The sequence below is a fragment of the Sus scrofa genome, chromosome 16, assembly GCF_054392235.1.
Source record: "Sus scrofa isolate SSC_HxYL_T2T_F1_AM1 chromosome 16, Sscrofa_HxYL_maternal_Yorkshire_Landrace_v2.0, whole genome shotgun sequence".
NCBI lineage: Eukaryota > Metazoa > Chordata > Mammalia > Artiodactyla > Suidae > Sus > Sus scrofa.
Window position 1 is genome coordinate 84,311,142 of NC_139398.1, and position 17,388 is coordinate 84,328,529.

The following is a 17,388-nucleotide window of genomic DNA, read 5'->3' on the forward strand; positions in this document are numbered from 1 at the left end:
TGAACTATGCTGCACGTTGCAACAACGCAGAGACACTATGTGGAGTTCTTAACCCCCTGAGCTACAACAGGAACTTCCAAAGACCGTGATTCTTTCATTCATAATTTCAGGTTGCTTCAGGCTTTCACTAATACACTCATCAAAGCCCGCCGCTCAGGGCCAAAGCCACACCCACATTTTTGGTTTTTGCCACAGCACCCCACCTGCAAGTATCCTAGTGCAGGCTACCTACACCACCTGGACCAGGGACTAACCACGTAGCCTCACTTTAGCAGCTTAAAGCAACAGAAATTACTGTCTCCCCCAGAAATTATCATCCTGCAGTGTTTGTTACAACAGCCCAAATGGACTCAGACACTCACAGGCCCTGCTCCTAGGATTCTCATTATAACAAAGCACAGTGTCTGAGGCTCAGGAGTCTGCGACTGGCTCAGGCAGCGGTTCTGCCGCAGGGTCTCTCAGGAGGCTCCCATCCAGATGCTGGCCGGGGTTGTGGTCATCTGACCCTTGACTGTGGCTGGAGGATCTGCGTCCACCACGCTTCCTTGGCCACATGGGCTTCTCCATGCGGCCGCGAGGGCTGAAGGGCTGACTTTCCCTCAGAGCAAGTGATGAGAAGGAGGGGGAGAGAGAGAAGGCAGGATGGAGGCAGCCAGGGTGGCTTTTGTCACTAAATTCCAGACAGGACAAACCATCACTATCGCCACGTTCTACTGGTCCACAGACTAACTCTACAATGTGGGCGGGACTACAGGCAGCTGTGAAATCCGATCCGGACACCCAAACTGCATGTATTTTATGTGGAAACTGTACCAAATAATAGTATTTTTAAAATTAGAAATGCAAAGTAGTAGAATTATAAGTTTTGTGGTCCAATCTGGCAAACATAAAATCAAATGTTTGTTGTGTTTCGAACGTATGTACACATTAATTCATTAATTTGAATACTATTAAAACCAATTTTTTTTCTTTTTTTTTTTTTTGCCTTTTCTAGGGCCGCTCCTGCGGCATATGGAGGTTCCCAGGCTAGGGGTCGAATCGGAGCTGTAGTCACCAGCCACAGCAATGCCAGATCCCAGGTGTGTCTGCGACCTACACCACAGCTCATGGCAACACCGGATCCTTAACCCACTGAGCAAGGCCAGGGATCAAACCTGCAACCTCATGGTTCCTGGTTGGATTCGTTAACCACTGAGACATGACGGGAACTCCCCAAACTAAAAAATATTAAAAAAAAAAAAATCTGTCCCTGGAGTTACCCCTCATGGTACAGCAAAAGTGAATCCAACTAGGAACCACGATGTTGTGGGTTCGATCCCTGGCCTTGATCAGTGGGTTAAGGCTCGGTGTTGCTGTGACTGTGGTGTAGGCCAGCGGCTACAGCTCCAATTAGACCCTTAGCCTGGGAACCTCCATATGCCGAGGGTACGCCCCCCCCAAGTAAAAAGAAAAAAGAAAAAATCTATCTCTGAAATTCATTATGAAACCCTAACTTCAATGTAAAGTTAAGTAACTGAAACATGTTTATTTGTTTTCTTTTACGGCCACACCAGCAGCATACAGAGTTCCCAGGCCAGGAATCAGATCTGAGCCAAAGTTGCAAATTTTGCCGAAGCTGCAGCAACCCTGGGTCCTTTAATCCACTACCAGGCTGGGGACCAAACCTATACCTCCACAGCTATCCCAGCCACTTCAGTCAGGTTCCTAACCCACTGCACCACAGAGGGAACTCCAACCATGTTCTCATTTCATTTCAGTGGGCAATTTTCTATCACTGTTACTGAAAAAATTAGGATTGTCTCCAAAGAGATTTGAACCTACTATGTAAAGGTAAAATACATTGTAAATAATCTACAACACTATTCATGATGTGTTAACTGGTTAATAATTTTTTTTAGTTTTCTGCTCTATTTTTTTGGTTCAGTAAAACGTTAATTCTTTTTTTTGTCTTTTTAGGGCCACACCTGCAGCACATGGAGGTTTCCAGGCTAGGGTTTGAATTGGAGCTGTAGCTGCTGGCCTATACCACAGCTCACAGCAATGCCGGATCTTTAACCCACTGGGTGGGGCTGGGGATTGAACCCACATCTTCATGAATACTAGTTGGGTTCGTTACCGCTGAGCCACAATGGGAATGTCAATTGCTTAAATAAAATTATTAAAGGAGTTTCCTTGTGGCTCAGTGGGTTAAGGATAAAACATTTTTATTGCTGCAGCTTGGGTCACTGCTACGGCATAGTTTCGACCCCTGGCCTGGGAACTTCTTCATGCCTCAGCAAAAAATTTTTTAAAAAAGGATTAAAAAAATATATATCCAGAGTTCCCGTTGTGGCACAGTGGTTAACGAATCCAACTAGGAACCATGAGGTTGCAGGTTTGATCCCTGACCTTGCTCAGTGGGTTAACGATCCGGCATTGCCGTGAGTTATGATGTTGGTTGCAGACGCGGCTCGGATCCCGCATTGCTGTGCCTCTGGTGTAGGCCAGTGGCCACAGCTCCGATTCAACCCCTAGCCTGGGAACCTCCATATGCTGCAGGAGTAGCCCTGGAAAAGGCAAAAAGACCAAAAAAAAAAAAAAAGAAAAACCGTATATAAAGATATGTCTATATATCTATCTATATAATGAATGTATATAATAATATAATATAAAAAATACATAAATAACATACTTAAGACATTAAGTTAAAAAATAATTAAATAAGTAAATAATCTACTTAAGACATTAAAAAAATAAAAGGGAGTTCCTGTTGTGGCACAGCAGAAATGAATCTGACTAGTAACCATGATGTTGCAGGTTCAATCCCTTGCCTTGCTCAGTGGATTAAGGAGCCGGCGTTGCTGTGAACCTCCATATGCTGCAGGTGCGGCCCTAAAAATATAATAAAGATAAAAAATAAAAGGATGTGAAATTCCATTGGTAGGAGCATTACGGTTCATCTTAGAGGCTGACAGTTATTTAGAGGCGACATGCCATGTTGTCTATAATTTGTTTATTTCAGCATAAGAAGAGAAATGAATGACGCAAACTTACCAAATAGTTAATAATTATATCTTGGTTGGGGGTGTGTGGGAGTTCATTGAGCTTTTCTTTCTACTTTTCTATATATTTGTACACTTTCATAATAAAAGGTGAAAAAAACAAAGCTAATTTAGGCTTTCTGCCTGGTGGCTTACTGGCTCAGGAATCTCCTAGAAACCAGCTTCCTTTTCCACCCAACCTTCTGACCTGCCTTCAGCGGCTAATGCCTGCCCTGCACGCAGGGCTCAGAGCTTGCACAGCTGGCCACCTGCAGCTGCGTTCAGGCTGTGGGGGCTGATTCAGCAACACGGCCCCATAAATGGGAACAGACGAATTGCAGTATGTTCCCTGCCAGGTATTACTGAGAGATGTTCTCAAATGCACCAGCATTTTTTCTGATTTTATTCCAAAATTTCTTGAGAAGAGCAGCTCCATGAAATAGTTTTCCTGACCTTGTCTTCAAGGTCAGTGCGAATCACCTGGCTTTAGCAGAGTCAGCAGTCTTGTTTAACTTTGCCCTTGCCCTATTTGTTAGTTTAACATGGGTTCACTCAGTCCCTGGAATTTGCTCCTTATTTCATAATAAAAAATAAAACAACAGTGGAGAGATAACCAGCTGTGACTGCTGAGTCACAGCTCTTTAATTTATTAAGGAACCCTGTGAAATCCTAGTGCTCGCTTACGCAAAGAGTTTCTTTAAGGATGGAAATTTTTATTTTATTTCTTTTTGTTAGAGCCTGGGTTAAATATTAACTTGTGCGATGAGTTCTCCAGAGGAGTTTGGATCTAAAATTGGTGAAAGTGAAAAACTGCCATTTTGAGTGTTGCAATCACTTTGCACATTTTAAGATAGAAGCAAGAATTTATGTTCTGGGTGATAATATATTTTTTGCTTTTTAGGGCTGCACCTGTGGCATATGGAAGTTCCCAGGCTAGGGATCCAATCGGAGCTACAGCTGCCAGCCTACAACTCATGGCAACGCCAGATCCCTAACCCACTAAGCAAGGCCAGGGATCGAACCTGCATCCTCATGGATGCTAGTCAGATTCGTTAACTGCTGAGCCACGACGGGAACTCCCCTGAGTATATTTTATCCTGAGAGTTGCACCTGGTCTCCTCCAGCCAGGCTTTTTCTAGCTGAACCTATAACATAAAGTTATGGAAGACTGACACCGATGTGGCCTGTACAGATTATCTAGTTCACTTAGGTCCTAAAGTTGATCCATCCTAAGAGTCACCCTGGGAGTTTTTTGAAAAAGGGTTTCTCCAGTGCCACCCTGGAAGATTCTGTCTGGTTCATTAGGTCTGAATCCAGAACATCTGTATTTTACATGTTCCCTAGGGTGTGTGTGTGTGTGTGTGTGTGTGTGTGTGTGTGTGTGTGTGTTTTCTTTTTCTTTCTATGGCTTCACCAGTTCCTGGGCTAGGGGTTGAATTGGAGATGCAGCTGTAGGCCTATAGGCAACAGTGGATCCAATCCTCCTCTGTGAACTATGCCTCGGCTAGTGGCAATACCAAATCCCTAACCAAACCACTGAGCAAGGCCAGGGATTGAACCCGCATCCTCAGAGGCAACATTGGATCCTTAGCCCATGGAGCCACAAGGGAAACTCCCCCTGAGTGATTGTGATGCTCAGCCCAGTGGGTTTGCTGGTCATTGTCATTCTCAAAGCGTGGTCCTTGGACCAGGAGCTCCAGCGTCATCACCCAGAATCTTGTTGGACCTGCAGATTCCTGTGGTCCACCCCCCTGAACCTCCTGAATGAGAGGCTCTGTGTTTGGAGTCCAGCACTCTGCAGTTTAACAAACACTCCAGGGATTCTGATGGGTGCTAAGTTTTGAGAACCAGATCTAGTTTAATCCGTCGTTTTATAGTTAAGGAAACCGAGTCTAAAGAAAAGAGATGCAGAGTTCCTGCTATGGTGCGATGGGATTGGTGGCCTCTTGGGAGCGCTGGGACACATGTTCCATCCCAGCCCAGCCCAGCAGCACAGTGAGCTAAGGATGCAGCATTGCCGCAGCTGTGGCCTAGCTTGCAACTGTGGCTCAGATCGGATCCCTGGCTTGGAAAATCCATATGCCCAGGGGCAGTCAAAAATGGAAAAAAAAGAAAAAGAAGGAGAAAAAGGAAAGAGATTCATTTTCGGTTTAATGCAAGGAGATGGGGAATAGGAGGCCACTCATTGTGCACAGGTGTTTTTGTTTGTTTTGGTTTTTTTTTTTTTTTTTTTTTTTTTTTGGCCGCTTCTGCAGCATGTGGAAGTTCATGCTGGACCAAAGATCAAACCCGTGCCACAGTAATAACCTGAGCCACCGAGGTGACAAGTCCTTAACTGCTGTGCTACCAGGAAACTCCCCTGCTCAGAGGTTTTAAGGGACGAAAGCTCACAGCCTACATCTTGAGGAACCTCAGGTCACTACACTTGTGAGAGCAAGGTTTTCATCAATGAGAAGATGCTCCATGATCCAGTGACCCAGTTCACAGTACCAAATGCCAAAGGAATTGTTTTTAGGAGTGCAGATTAGGGACAATCAAAAGAGTTGCAGCACTTAAGCCAGCTTCAGGGAGAAAAAATCTAAAAGCAGCAAAGGATTTGCATAAATGAAAAGGGAGAGGTGGCCCTCTCCCCAAAGAGGGAAACCCACTGGGAGGAAGGGGCAGGACAAGGAAGAGTCTCGCCAGACTCCAGTGGACAGTGCAAGTTACGACACAGAGAAGGGGTCTGAGAGATAGTTTCAGAAAAATGAGAAAACAGTAGGTATAACTTGTTTTTGCTTTTTTTTTTTTTTTTTTTTGTCTTTTTGTCTTTTTAGGACTGCACTCGTGGCATATGGAGGTTCCCATGCTAGAGGTCTAATCAGAGCTACAGCTGCCAGCCTACACCACAGCCACAGCAACTTGGGATCTGAGCCTCGTCTGCGACCTACACCACAGCTCATGGCAACGCCGGATCCTTAATCCAGAGAGCGACGCCAGGGATCAAACCTGCAACCTCATGGTTCCTGGTCGGATTCGTTAACTCCTGAGCCACGACGGGAACTCCATAATTTGTTTTTGAATGTTGTGGCAGAAGTGTATTTCATAATACAGAGCTGTCTTGTAAAATTTGAATCAACGGCACAACTTTGCCAGTTGAGACTGATCCAGGAGTTCCCTGGTAGTTCAGTGGGTTAAGGATTTGGAATTGTCACTGCTGTGGCTCTGATTACTGCTGTGGCATGGGTTTGAACCCTGGCCAGGGAACTTCTGCATGCTGCAGGTGCGGCCAAAAAAAAAAAAAAGAGAGAGAGAGAGAGACTAATCTGGAGGTAACTTTAAAAAAAACCTTTGGAGTTCCCGTCGTGGCTCAGCAGTAATGAAACAGACTAGTATTCATGAGGATGTGGGTTTGATCCCTGGCCTCGCTCAGTGGGTTAAGGATCCAGCGATGCTGTGAGTGTGTTGCAGGGTGCAGACTAGGCTCAGATCCCACGTTGCTGTGGTTTTGGTGCAGGCCAGCAGCTATAGCTCTGATTTGACCCCTAGTCTGGGAACTTCCATATGCTGTGGTATGGCCCTAAAAAGACAAAAAAAAAAAAAAATTACTTTTGGGAGTTCCCGTCGTGGCGCAGTGGTTAACAAATCCGACTAAGAACCATGAGGTTGCAGGTTCGATCCCTGGCCTTGCTCAGAGGATTAAGGATCTGTTATTGCCGTGAGCCGTGGTGTAGGTTGCAGATGTGGCTCAGATCTCATGTTGCTGTGGCTCTGGCGTAGGCCAGTGGCTACAGCTCCAATTAGACCCCTAGCCTGGGAACCTCCATATGCTGTAGGAGCGACCCAAGAAATGGCAAAAAGACAAAAAAAAAAAAAATTACTTTTAGGTGCATGCATATACTTAACACTGGGCTGGCACATTTTGGCAAGACATACAGCTGCAAACATGACATCTCTCATATTAATGTGTTAATAAAGGAGTTAGTAATGATGCTTGGAGCGCTAAATTTAGCAAATAGAGAGAAAGGATGTGTATTTAGTCACATCTAGTCTTTCCATGTAAATAGTGATACCAAGATGCTGGAAGATGCTTAAAAACAGTGTCACGGAAACAATTTCATGTTTCCATGGAAACCTATGCTTGTCTAGAGGTTCACCCTGCAGACTATCTGATACTTGTCTTTCAATATCTGGGAACTATTTTACAATTCTGTAAGTTGGAGGTAAGTGATAGACAAGAAAATTCTGTCCTGTCTGATGAGGTTGAATTGCCCTCCTTCCCAATCCTGTGGGGGAAAAAACCAGCTTGTGTGTCTGCATTTTCCTTTCAACACTCCTTTACTCCATACACGTGTGCCCTTTTTTTTTTGGTCTTTTTTTTTAGGGCTGTACCTGCAGCATATGGAGGTTTTCAGGCTAGGAGTCGAATTGGAGCTGTAGCCGCAAGCCTATGCCACAGGAACACAAGATCCTAGCCGCCTCTGTGACCTACACCACAGCTCACTGCAACGCCTTAACACACTGAGGGAGACCAGGGATTGAAACTGCGTCCTCCCGGATACTAGTCAGATTCGTTTCCGCGAGCCACAATGGGAACTCCCATGTATACACTTTTTAAAATGTTTTTTTGAACTAGTTTTAACATCTGCCTGCTTTTCTCAGTAATTAATGAGTATTATACAACTTTCAACAGGTGTCATTTTCACACCTGTGTGCATCAAGATTTTACCTTTTTCCTGAAAATTACATTGTAGCAAATCAGATTGTCTCACAAACCTTACTTTTGTGCCTAGTCTTTTTCCTTTTTTTTTTTTTTTTTTTGTCTTTTTAGGGTCGCACCTGTGGCATGTGGAGGTTTCCAGGCTATGGATTGAATAGGAGCTGTAGCTGCCAGCCTACACCACAAGCCTCAGCAATGTGGGGTCCCAGCTGCATCTGTGACGTACACCAAAGCTCACTGCTCTCTCTAGAGCCTTGACCCACTGAGCGAGGCCAGGGATCAAACCTGTGTCCTCATGTATACTAGACGGGTTCGTTAACCACTGCGCCACAATGGGAACTCCGCCCTAGTCTTTTTATCTTATTGTCATCTCTCTGCAGAAAAGACCTCTTAAGAAAAAGGTCGGAGTTCCGTTGTGGTGCAGTGGTTAACGAATCCGATTAGGAGCCATGAGGTTGTGGGTTCGATCCCCGACCTTGCTCAGTGGGTTAAGGATCCGGCGTTGCCGTGAGCTGTGGTGTAGGTTGCAGGCGCAGCTTGGATCCCTCCTTGCTGTGGCTGTGGCATAGGCCGGTGGCTACAGCTCCGATTCGACCCCTAACCTGGAAACCTCCATATGCCGTGGGAGCGGCCCAAGAAAAGGCAAAAAGACAAAAAAAAAAAAAAAAAAAAAAGTCATCCTCAATCTGAAATCACACCTTTTCCAATCAGAAGGATCTTAATTTACAAGGCTCTAGCTCTTGGGTCCTAAGATTTTGAATTAAATTCTTGTGGTATCAGGAAGTGGCTGTTTTCCCACCGTTACTGATTTTTCCAATCAACGCTTTTTCCTGTTTACTTTCTCAGCCTTCCTCGGTGGCCAGTGAACCGGTTATCCCAATCTTTGTCAGGTGACCAGACAAAACATGGAGTGTGCGTTAGTGGGGGGAGGTCAAGTACGAATATGTAATCATTTATTTTTTAAAAAGCCTGGTTTTGATGTACAGTAAAGAAGTTCCAGGAGTTCCCGTAGTGGCGCAGTGGTTAACGAATCTCACTAGGAATCATGAGGTTGCGGGTTCGATCCCTGGCCTTGCTCAGTGGGTTAAGGATCTGGTGTTGCCGTGAGCTGTGGTGTAGGTCGCAGACGCACCTCGGATATGGCATTGCCGTGGCTCTGGCATAGGCCAGGGTATACAGCTCCGATTCGACCCCTAGCTTGGGAACCTCCATATGCCGCGGGTGCGGCCCTAGAAAAGCCAAAAAGACAAAAAAAAAAAAAAAAAAAGAGAGAGAGAGAGAGAGAGAAAAAAAGTTCCAGAGGTCTCAGGAGTTAGGCGGACACGTAAATCTCCCCGCTGGCGGTCTTGATCCTCCTGGCCCCTCCTTCCCGCTCACTCCCCTCCCTTCTCCTCCCCTCCCCTCCCCTCCCCTCCCTTCCCCTCCCCTCCCTTTCCCTCCCTTCCCCTCCCTTCCCCTCCCCTCCCGGCCTCCCCTCCCCGCCCCTCCACTCTAGTTCCAGCCCCCCCCCGCCCCGCCCCTGGAGGCGGGGGCCGGGGTGGGGGGCGGTGCTGGGAATCCCGGACGGCCACTGGCCCGCCGAGATCCTGCCGCCCTCCGTCACCGCGTCCACTTCCGCCCCGGAAGGAGGCGCCTCCCCCTCGGCTCGCCCCTGACCGTCACCCCTGGGTCCCGCGGGGTTGCAGCGCTGTCGCCTCCGGTCCGGCCTCCTCCGCGCGAGTGGACAGCGGTCTTCAGGCGGCGGGAAGAGGTACGTGCGATTCGCCCGCCCAGGACCGCGCTGCAGGTCCGCTCTGGTTTAACTTGCGCGGGCGGTTGCAGGAGGCAAAGGAAGTCTTTGCCATGTGCACAGGTAATGGACCTGCCAAAATCCATTTTCAACACCTGCTTTTCTCAAAACAGTACATTGTCATCGCAGAAAAGCAACCCCTGCCACCCCCCCTTTGGCATAGTTTCCTGTACTGTTGAGCAGTACATTTTAAGAACAGCGTTTAAATCATACGGTATATAAACCTGTATTCCTTTTTTACACCTAACACAATGTCACCAGCCTTTCCTCTGGGCCACTACTTTTGAGTAACTATTTTTTTAGAGTTGAACATTTTGGTTGTGTAGTTCTTACTACTAACATAAAAGTATGGGGGGGAAATGAGCATATCCGCATCCAGATAGTTCTCCACGCTTTGCAGCATGTATTAAGGATGGCTATTAGGAGAAGAGGTGCCGGGTCTAGGGGTGTGGTGTCCTGGATGAGGCGTACTCATTGCCAGGAAAGACTGTAAGTTTCCCACTCAGCCATGTGGGTCAGGAGGCGAAGCTGTGGCCTCCACGGGCCTTGCTAACACGGGGCATTGGGATTTAGGGTTACTTGCTGATGGAAATGCCACCTGTTGTTTTCAAAGCCCATTTAAAGTAAGGTGGTCAGAAGCGAGCCCAACAGTCCGAGAAAAGGCCAAAGGCAGCCGCGTGATTGGCAAGTTCATGGGCCAATCTATCTTCATCCCATCTGGCTTTCTAATTACTGCTATCAAGGCCCCGTACCCTAAGGAGAACACAACCTTGACTACTGAAAAATAAAAATAATCTGAGGAGCTGATGTTCCTAAACCCATCTAAGGATAAGGAGGGTCTTGCCTTCTCTGATGCAAGATTGAAGGTCAATTGCTGTGCCAACGACAGTGTTTACCCAGGAAATGAAAAGCACCCAGCCTTCCCGTGGCCACCTTCTGTCCTGTATTATCTCTCATTGTTGCTTCTGATGCCCTTACAGGTGTTTCCATTTCTAAATTGCTGCCAGGCTTTAGCCCTAGGTTTCTTTGCTTGTTGCAATCCCATCAACGCCAATCCCTCTTGCTCCTCAAAATCTCTATCTCTGGATTTCCCGTCGTGGCGCAGTGGTTAACGAATCCGACTAGGAGCCATGAGGTTTCGGGTTCGATCCCTGCCCTTGCTCAGTGGGTTAAGGATCCGGCGTTGCCGTGAGCTGTGGTGTAGGTCGCAGACGCGGCTCAGATCCCGTGTTGCTGTGGCTCTGGCGTAGGCTGATGGCTGCAGTTCCGATTGGACCCCTAGCCTGGGAACCTCCATATGCCGTGGGAGCGGCCCAAGAAAAGGCAAAAAAAAAGACCAAAAAAAAAAAAAAAATCTATCTCTGTTTTCACTATTTCTCTTGGAGATCTGCATTGCGTTGGGAAGTGTGATTTCTGAGTTAATTAAATCTTTGGGGGCATGAAAGTAGGAAACCATGCTAGCTCACCTGTTCTTTACCACCCGTTTCCTGCCTTCTGAGCTCTAGTGAGAAAAGGGTAGCGTCGTTCAACTACACGCTTAAAAAGATAATTTTCCCGTGGCTCAGTGGTAACAAACCTGATTAGCATCCATGAGGACTCAGGTTCGATCCCTGGCCTTGCTCAGTGAATTAAGGGTCTGGTGTTGCCATGAGCTGTGGTGTAGGTCAAAGAAGCTCCTATTAGATCCCTTGCCTGGGTACTTCCATATGCCGCAGGTGTGGCCCTAAAATAAAAAAAAAAAAATAAAAAGACAAAAAAAGAAAAGATAATTATCAGTGCAAGGCAAAATCATGACACTGCTACAGATATAAAAATGGGCACGTGTTAAAGACACTATTTTATTCATTAAAGAGGGAACCAGGCAGATGTTAGAACTGGTTCAAAGAAGCAGCAGCACAAATTCGTATGGGGTAGAGGGTTGCCACGGGAAGGGACATCTTAGGAGAGAAGGGAGAGCGTAACAGCCCCTTGGAATTTGCAGATCAAACATGCATCCTTGGTCCCCATGGGTCTTGAGTTATAATTTTGTAAAGGCATTTGCTGTGTGAAGCAGGGCTGGAGGATATTAAAAATTACTCATCCGTGACTCTTGTTAAGAAATGGTAAGTCAGGTGTTCCCGTTGTGGCTCAGAGGGTTAAGAACCCAACAGAGTGTCTGTGAGGATGTGGGCTTGATCCCTGGCCTCACTCAGTGGGTTAAGGATCCATCGTTGCTGCAAGCTGCTTCATAGGTCACAGATGTGGCTCAGATCCAGTGTTGCTGTGGCTGTGGTGGAGGCCTGCAGCTACAACTCTGATACCACTCTTAGCCGAGGCACTTCGATATGCTGAAGACGCGGCCATAAAAAAGGAAAAAACAAGCAAACGAAAAAAACCACACCAAAAAATGGTAAGTTAGATCTTATTCAAGACCTGTGTTATCACCTATATCGTGATAGGTGCAGGGACCACTCCAGTGGGATTTTGTAATGGGAGAGATACCTTGGGCTCAATTCCGAATACAACAAGGAAAAGTGGGAATTTCTAGCCTAGGAGCAGAGTAGGGGTCGGTGGATGGAAGTAGGGATTCCAGTTAACCTGACTTAACAGATGGTTGCAGAAGACAAGCCAGGGTGATCAGATATCACTCGGGGTGGGGGAGGATGAAGAACTGAATCAGATATGGGGGTGGTGGATTGTGCTAAACCGACTTGGCAGGATTTTGACTAAAACTGGATGAAGCCCAACAGTCAGGGCCCAGCTGAGAAGAGAGTTCAGAGGGTCCTGACTGGAGTTCCCTCAAGGAGGAAGTTGCTGACAAGGGACCCCAAAATTTAGCCTATAGGGGATGGGTCTAGCACGCATGCATGATTATGTGGGATCGTGCATGAAAATTATGGTGGGAGTTCCCATCGTGGCTCAGCAGAAACGACTCTGACTAGCACCCATGAGGACACAGATTCGATCCCTGACCTTGCTCAGTGGGTTAAGGATCCGGTGTTGCTGTGAGCGGTCGTATATAGGTCACAGAAATGGCTCAGATCTGTCATTGCCGTGGCCGTGGCTGTGGCCAGCAGCTGTAGCTCTGACTCAACCCGTAGCCTGGGAACTTCCATATGCTACAAGAGCAGCCCTAAAAAGACCAAAAAAAGGAAAAGAAAAAATTACGATGGAATCATGTGTTTCATGCTGCATTCGGGGTGGCATTGCCAAAGGATTTGCCCATCAGTGTCTCCTCTGCTGGAGCATGTCCTGGCCATCCCTGGTGACAGGAAGAGAACCACAGATCTGACCTCAGGGTGGCTGGAAAGTGTTGCCAAGCCCACCTGCCATGACATAGAAAGGCCCTTCTTGGTGCCTTTTCTGAGGACCCCACCCTTCATGTCAGACCCGCAGTCGCATCCTCTTACAGGAGGAAACCTTATCACTTGTCATAGGAGAGAGTGTGTTTCAGTGGAAAAGCATCCGTCGACTGTAGCACACCCTCCAGGGCTGGCTGATTCTAGCCCTGTTCATTGCGTTTGAACTGCTTTGCAGCTCTTGACAGATTTGTAAATTCTCTCCTATCTGGTAGAGAATTAATTTGCTTCCTCCCCTACTGTGGAAAACTTGGTTTTGTCTCCTTTTAATATTCATCTCAACATCCCTCTACTCCAGATCAGTTTGTGCTCTGTTCTTTTTTTCCTTAGATCCAGTTGTAACATCTGCCTTATTTCCTCCTATCATATGAGTAAAATACAATCCTTAACATGAATTCATTTCTTTTTGTTCAGGCCACACCCAAGGCATGCAGAAGTTCCCCAAGCCAGGGATCGAACCCGCCCCACAGCCAGATCCTTAACCTGCTAGAACACCAGGGAACTTCCAAACTCATTTTTATAACTATACTGGAGTCATGGTTTTACTTTTTTTTCCCTGAAAATTATGTTTTAACAAATGTGTGATTTAGAGGGGCAAAGAGCCCAAATCCTGAAATGTATACACAGAAAATGTATGAGTAGTACAGTCAGTAGAGCGTCAAGGGTGTGTTTCCCAAGGCTCTTGCCCACAAGAGAGTCAAGTTTTGAGAGACTGTCAGCCCTGCCAACCATGGTCTTGGCCCAGGACACAGGCTGGGCTTGGCTGCTGTGCCACGTGAAGGGCCGGGCAGGAGGCCAGCTTTCAGATGTGGCACACTGAGACCTCCCCTGGCCACCACCTCTTTCTGCAGGAGCAAAACCTCTCCTGATCAGTCCAGAGAGTGGCTGTTTTGTCTGTAAACATTCCTTCTGGAACGTGGATAGCAATTGAAGTTAAGGTAGAAAGATTCTGATTTAAGGCTGCTTGTGTTCTGTGGTCTCGCATCCTCATAGGACAGCCCACGTAAGAAATCAGCCTAAGGAATCAGTGCTCAGCAAATACTGTGCAGTTGGACATAAAATGGACCGCTATTAATACTGAACTGTTCTGACTTCTCTTACTAATAATAGTTCATTAATGTAGCTTGTAGAAACAACCGTGGTAAAAGAGTCAAAATTTTCTTTTATCAAATGACTGGCTCTTAATTTCTCTTCCCTTAAAATTTGGTTATTTTATTTCTGGTTATTAACATTTTTTTCCTTTTTTTTTTTTTTTTTTCCTTTTTTGGCTGCACCCACAGCATGTGGAAGTTCCTGGTCCAGGGATTGAATCCAAGCCATAGCAGCAACCTGAGCCACTGCAGTGACAAATGCCGGATCCTTTAGTTACGAACATTTAGAATTTTCTGGAAAGTACAGGGTGTAATGGAATAGCTACTGATAGTCACATGACCCAGATTTAAAAGATACTAACATTTTGTCCTATGTACTTTAAATCAAAACTGTTTAAGGAAACAAAATGTAGCAACTGCAATTAAAGCCAGCAGGGTCCATCCCTTTCCCCTGCCAGGAACCTGTCTAATGGTGGCATGTTTTATTCCCATGCGTTATACTTTACTACAATGTATTCATTAATAAAAGATGTATTATTGGGGGGGGTTTAGTCTTTCCTAAGCATCAGAAAGCCGTTGTCTTTTTATATAGCATTATGTGTTTGAGCTTTATCATATTGATAAATATGTATCTAGTTTGTTCCTTGAATTGCTATGCAATGTTCTTTTAAGGAATGTATTAGACTTCTGTGGCTGCTGTAACAAATCATCACGAACTGGGTGACTTAAGACAATAAGAACTTATTTTCTTACCTTCTGGAGCCAGGAATCTGAAATGCAGGTGTTGGCAGGGCCATGTTCTTCCTGAAACCTGTGGAGGAGAGTCTGTCCTAGTTCTTCTTGGGACTTCTTGTGGTTGCTGTCAGTCCTCAGCATTCCTTGGCTTGTAGAAGCACCTCTCCAGCATCTGCCTATGTCTTCCCATGGCCGTCTTCCTGTGTGTCTGTGCCTGTTTCTAAATTTCTCTCTCCTTCTAAGTGTTGTGGTCTGCGCTTGGGTTGGAAAAGAATTTTCAGACTCATAGCAGGTGAAAAGAAAGAAGAGTTTATGGGAACTCCCATTGTGGCTCAGTGGTAATGAATTCAACTAGTATCCATGAGGATACTGGTTCAATCCCTGGCCTCGCTCAGTGGGTTAAGGATCCGGTGTTGCTGTGAACTGTGGTGTAAGCTGCAGATGGATCTGGCGTTGCTGGGGCTGTGGTGTAGGCTGGCAGCTATAGCTTCAATTTAACCTCTAGCCTGGGAACTTGCATGTGCTACAGGTGTTGTCCTAAAAAGACAAAAAAAGAAATGAAGGAAGGATGGAAGGAAGGTTGGAAGGAAGGAAGGAAGGAAAGAAAGAAAGATTTATTTATTTATTTATTGAGATTAGAAACACTGCTAGCACAGTGGGACGGCTTCCTGATAAGCAGAGAGAGCTGACCCCAAGTGCCCAGGGACAGAGGAGAGAGGAGAGGTCTCAGGATGCACTTGCTGGTTGGTTGGGGGTGAACATTGCCCCTATAGCGGTGGGGAGAGGAGTGGGTTAAGTATATTTCCTAGAAGAGGCAGGAAGGTATAGGGCAGGTTGCTGAGGAGGGGCTTAAGAACTCTGTAACAATTGCAGTGGGACAGAAAGGGAGATAAGGTCTGGTCATTTTTATCCTGGCCAGAGAGAAAAAGCCTCAGAGTGGCTTTTTGAGTTGATCTCCTTGGAGAGGCCTTCAAGTCCCACACTAAAGACACTAGTCATTAATCAAATTAGTACCAACCCTCATCCAGGATGGCCTCTTCTTACCCCTGCAGAGATTCTATTTCCAAATAAGGCCACACTCACAGGCTCTGTGGGTTAGGACTTGAACAAGTATCTTTTCAGGGGCCACAGTTCAACCCACGACAGCAAATAAAGGACAGTGTATCCTGTTTACCTCCTAAGCGTGGGCTAGATTGCTTGCAGTAGTTGCCATCTTTTTTGGCAAGAACAACCTTCCATACCCATGTGTATGCAAGCAAACACACACACACACACACACACACACACACACACACACACACACACACAGATGTGAGTTTTTCAAGGGCGTATACCCAGTGGTGGGATTTCTGGGCAGCAGGATGTGTTCATCACTGCCTTTGCTGGACTGCTTCCCAGAGTGTCTATCCGTTTTCATTCCCTTCCATTTCCCTACATGGGCACCATCTCTTGGTGTTAATAGACTTGTTGCCAAACCACAAGAGGTACAATTGTATCTCATCGTTGTTCTTAGTATAATTTCCTTAAATGCCAGTGAGGTTGAGTATCTTCTCATATGTTGGTGGGCTGTTCACGTATACCCTTTTGTGAATTGCCTGTTTATGTCTTTGGAGGATTTCTCTACTGGGATTGTCTTTTTCCTGTTCATTTCTAAGAACTCTTCCTCTATTTTATCTAGCTACTACAGCCCTGCTTTGAAAATAATAACTTTTAGTCTGTATCTTATTGTCTCACTTTTTAAAGGGAACCTTTTATCTTGTAGTGCTTAAAATTTTAATAAAGGTTTGAGAGCTTTTAAAATCTCAAACATGTATAAAAGTCAAGAGATTGGTACAAAAGACACTCCTAAACCACTGAGTTCCAACACTGTCAACATGTGGACACTTCTCCCCACCTCCAACATCCACTGAGAAAGGCTCAGACATCTCGTCATTTTTTCCTGTATGTACATCAACAGGTAGCTACAAAAGATAAGAACTGAAAAAAAATCACTGCAATAATATTATTCCTCCTCCTCTGCCACCCCCGCATTAGCAATGACTGTGTGTCATCCAATATCGAGTCCGTTCAATTTTCCCCACTTGTAAACAATTTTTTTATAAGTTTTTTCTTTTTCTTCTTCTTCTTCTTTTTTTTTTTTTTTTTTTTTTTTTTTTTACAATTGGCTACTGCTGTGGACTGAAATGTGTCCCATAAAATTTATATGTTTAAGAGTTCCCTAATGGCTCAGAGGGTTAAGGATCTGGTTTGGTCACTGCTGTGGTTCAAGTTGTTGTTGAAATTCAGCTTCTGTCTGCTGGCGCTGAATTGAAACACAGAGACAGAGTTCTGGGTAAAGGAGAAAAAGATAGATAGCTTTATTGCTTTGCCAGGCAGAAGGGGCCACAGCAGGCCTTAAAGACTGTGCCACCTTTGGAAGGGGTTAGGAGGTGGTCTTATAGTTTGGGGAGTGGAAAATAGGGCCACAGATAAGGATCCGGGTAGAGGCAAGCTTGCCTTGTCTTTCACAGCTGGTGTTCAGTGGCCCCAGGACCGGTTCTGGTGGTCCTCCTTCTTCCCGGAATGAAGATGCTTCATCAAATAGTTCTTGCATTTGTTGGGGGTTTTGGTTCTGCGGAACGGGCTCAAAGCTCTTGTTCTGTGTCTTCCTTGAGGAGGAACCAGGACCTGCTCCAAGGCTGCGCTAGTGTCTCTTGGCTGCTCCTCCCTGGTCTCT

At 45.9% G+C, this 17,388-nt stretch overlaps 1 protein-coding gene across 6 annotated transcripts in view; it reads left to right on the forward strand.

Annotated features, from left to right (window-relative positions):
• The first annotated feature begins 9,331 nt into the window (after positions 1-9,331).
• The window catches only part of CMBL (carboxymethylenebutenolidase homolog), a 33,014-nt gene continuing 24,957 nt past the window's right edge, over positions 9,332-17,388 (forward strand). For 2 of the 6 annotated variants that reach the window (XM_085001570.1, XM_021076558.2), the window contains exon 1: positions 9,345-9,571. The gene's annotated coding sequence lies outside the window, so the exon portion shown is untranslated. 6 annotated transcript variants of the gene reach the window in all.